Source organism: Pinus tabuliformis, chromosome 8, assembly GCF_031772625.1.
Source record: "Pinus tabuliformis cultivar Carrire ecotype Pingquan chromosome 8, CPIR1, whole genome shotgun sequence".
NCBI lineage: Eukaryota > Viridiplantae > Streptophyta > Pinopsida > Pinales > Pinaceae > Pinus > Pinus tabuliformis.
Genome location: NC_142294.1, coordinates 206,244,214 through 206,248,755, shown reverse-complemented (window position 1 = coordinate 206,248,755; position 4,542 = coordinate 206,244,214).

Genomic DNA, 4,542 nt, shown 5'->3' with positions numbered 1-4,542 from the left:
TTCTTTTGATAAATACATTACATAATGCCTCAAGTACATTATTGAAGACCAAGCATAGTTACTTTTTCCAACACCTCTCAACTGAGAGATACATCCATAAACATCTACTAGATCTTCAAGATCATTACATTAGCTACTCATAGCTCATCATTAAAATATGTGAGGAATTCAATTTTTTAACATTGAGGAGATCTTTTCATCAATAGATTTATTATTGGGACGAGGTATACCATCCCTTTCCATATCATCAATATACATCAATTGTAATCAATCATCATGGGGCTTGAACATGGCTCCCTCTGAACATATGGAAAGTGATCTATGAAGACATGATTATTGAACCATTTGCAACCTGTAGTCATTGTGTAATATGTCAACTTCTCTAGGCTAAGCACCAAAATCACTTATCTAAGTCATCATCATCCTAAAACAAGTATTCTTTCAGTATGTAGGGTCATATCATGGATTTTTCGTCATCATCATGGTCTTTCTCCACTCATCATCATAGTCTTGTTTAGCGGAACATCATCACCATGTCTAAGCCAATCATCTAGCCTTTTACCAACTTATTCTCATCTCCCGGATGAGATATTTCATGTTGCAATTGAATCAATCAAGCTTCTAAGAAGCTCACTACAAGTTAGAAAACAAACAATAGTGTGATACCATCATGGTCATTCTTCCTAAAATAAATTAGTCCATGTCATCACATAAGTGATCCTTAAATGCTCATATTTATTCTTTAATCAATTTGAAAGATGAATTTTATTCTTTCTAGATAACTAATGTGACATGTGAACAACATATATACCATAAAATCGTTAAATAATATACGAAAACCATGATGTTGTGCATTCTACCAATGTAACTACATGTCCTACTATAATTGTACAAAATAATTATGATGGAGTCATTTTAGAAGAAGAGATCCCTATGATATTCTTATTTTGCCTTCTTTTTCTCAAGTTCATTGAATTCTTCGGCTACATGTGCTCCATCCTTCCTTTGGTTGGATTCCTTCACAGGTTTCAGGAAATCCCTTCAAAATTTACCTAGCTCATTATACTCGAAACATCTCACATTTGATACATCAACCTCCTTCATTGGATGACGATAGCTTTCAAACTTTCATTTTCCCAATTTTTTCATCCTTGCTGCATAAGCTTGAGACTTTCCAAGAGGATCAATTTCCTCTTTTTCCTTCATTCGAGATTCTTCCATCACACATTGGGACCAAAATTCATTGAAACCAGTTGTTTCATTTCTTGAGTATATGTTGGTCACAAAGGAGTTTCATTCTAGAGGAAGTGCAATGAGAATACAGGTTGTCATTTCTGCATCAATAATTTTTCACCAAGAGCATGCAAATGATCTCTTAGTTGATACATCTTCATAAGTTGGGATGCAATGTATTCAAAAAGAATTCTTGCTTTGTACAACCTGCTCCTTTGTGCAATATTTTGATTTGAGGTGCTCATTGAATACATCTTATTCAATCTCTCATAGATGTCCTTTGCCTTATTTAATTCTACCACAAAATGGATAATGGTATCTTTAATTGACTCCACCAATATTCTCTAAGCCCTAATATCACCTTTGAAGTATTTTTCCATGCATCTCTATACTTCTTCTTTGGTTCTATAACATTGTCTAGAACATCATCGATAACATCATTCTTGATGAGGATGAGGTATATCCTCTTCCTCCACCCTCGGTAATTAGAAGTCCCTTCAAGCTTGTTGCTTTCCTTGCAAAATTAAGACATCTTAGATGGAAAAGTTTCAACACTTGAATGATGGCTACGATGAGCCAAATTTCCTTCCTCAAGTTGTCCAAAAATTGTTCCAAATTCAATTCTTGAGATTCCTCCATGGTTATTTTAGATTCAACAACAATCTTTGTGGGAGATTGTTTCTTCTCAAAAAAATTTGATTACTTCCAAACGATCCCTTTCAAGTAGGACTTTCAAAATACAAGTATGTTCATAAATTTTCTTTTGAATCTCTCTTGAAGTGATAAGGATGATGAATATATACTCATAATTTATCAAAACAACCTTTTCCCAAACACTGGAGAACATGTATGAATCACACAATGAATACACTTATTACTTATATACTTAGAAATTCGATTCTTATAGTAGACCACTTGAAGGTAAAATCTCTTCATTGATTGTTTGTGCTTTAGAGAACAAGTATATATATGTTTGGTTACTGCACTCTTGTGCCACAGTTTCTCAACTTCACAAAATCAAACTTGTGAGGAGTATAGGGTAGCTATGAAAGTTCACAATAATTACCTTGACTGTAGATGAGATCTACCCTTCCAAAATTCATTCAAAAATTGGTCTAGGTTTGTACTGAGATATAGAGGAATATCGGTCTTCTTCAAGGTGATTATGATCAAGATTTTTGTTTTTATAATAATTGTAGTAAGTTTAGAACTTTTCAGACTCTTCTTAGAGTGCCACATGATTTTCAATCAAGCCTTCTAGGGCTTCTTCTATCACTCCTTTACAAGACACTCAGTTCCTTTAAAAAGTGACAATACTTGGTTCTTTGCTTGATGCAGAGACTTGATACTATATTTAATAAAAAAAAGTCACTTATCAACGGAAAATTCCTAGAATTTTTGAGGATCAGATATGAGGATACTTAAAATAATTTGACTTCAGGTAATGGATAGAACAAATATTTTGATTGATTCCTAGAACCTTGCTTCTCTTTCTAAAAACTTCAGCCTTTTAGGACTTAGAGTAGGCGATTCAGACCCTTGCAAATAATGGTATTTTTCTCCTCCAAACTTCAATGATTTTTTTATGCAAGTCTATGGTTCTGAACTTGAGAATAGAGATACATATAGTGCCCAGAAATTTGATCCAATTAGAAATGAGTTCAATATTAATAATATGGATTTCTTGACTATTCGGTCTCTCGAAAATAGGCTTAAGACATCTCTGCTTACTTTTGTATAGGATTGCACTCTTATTACAATGATAAGGTCTTGAATTTATGCCCCAAACTTGGATTTTACCTTATCTAGAATCTCAAACTAGGAGAAAATACTTATTTTCCAACCTTGAGACCTCCTATGACCTTTGATATTTCCCTTATACAAATTACCTTAGCTCTGATACAATGTTGAGAAAAACTAGGACAAATAGAATTAGGGTTTCTTTTATAATGTTTCCTCTTGTTATATTGACAATTATTGTGATATAATGTTATTCCATCATCATCAATATCATTTTGTGTTCATGATCAAGACAATTCTAATAAATAAGATCACAATGCAAACAATAACACCAGAAATAGGGTCCATGCCAGGGAAAAAGCGCTCCACAGGGGAAAAACCCAAAAACTTCTCTTCTTATAAAAATTCAAGGAAGACTTCCAAGACCTTTGATCATGACAATTCACCAAGTGATAGGCCATCCACCCAAACAACAATGCTTCTCTCTATAACTCTCTTTGTTTCTCTTCTCTAGCTCGAAATCTGAACAGAGATAACTTTCTTCCCACACACACAAGCTTGTCAAACAAAGAATTTATGCCCAAGCCAAACAAATAGACCTTCTTCCTTTCCTCACTATCCTTATCCTCTTTCTCACTTTGAATTTTCCTTAGACTTCTTGAAGAGAGTGAATTACTTGTGTGGCTCAAATGAGGTTGAATGACTCTCCTTTATATAGTTTTTTGGTAGGGTTCAAGTGCCTCTTGTGGGGCTGACTTGATGGATTGGCCAACCCATCACCTGGTAGCTTCTAGATCACATTTTACACTTAAAAATATTTCTTTTACATTGATTCAAGAGCCCTCCAAGGGACTTTACATCATGACATTGACTTTGAACTTGTCAAAACCCTAGAGCACACAATGGATGCTAAACCTAAGACAAAATAATCAATGGGAAAGAAACCCATTCTCGAATAAATAATTTTCTTTTGCAAAAATACAATTTTATTTTCTTTTTCTTTTGACAAGTACATTGATTACATTTAGTCATGGTACATAGATAGTTATGAAGACCGAAGCTAGTTACCATTTTCAACAATAGTCCCAACTTCTCTTCTTATCAAATTCAAATGAGACTTCCAAGACCATAGACCCAAAGACCAACACACCATGATCACTTGCAAGGTTGGCCAACCTGATCATTTGGTGGAATCTAAGACACATTTTACACAAAATAAATCTCTTTTTACACTACCTCTCAAGGCACATACCCCGCCTGAATGTTCACTAGATATGCCACTTTACTACTATTCTTATATTGAATTGTCAATCCTCAAAGATCATTGGTTCTCTTTGACACTCTTTTCTTCGATACCATGTCAGATACTTAAAGAGTGTCGGCCACGAGGCTACTACCTATCTTGAATTTATAATCCTCAAGGAGTATCAGTTTCAAATGCTTACCCAATCCTCAAGATGTCATTCTCTCCTCATGGAATTCACTAAGACTTATGACTATTAGTCCTAGTCTAGTGCATGAAAACATACCCTAAGCATCAAAAGTCAGGGTTTTACATTGAACCCTAAA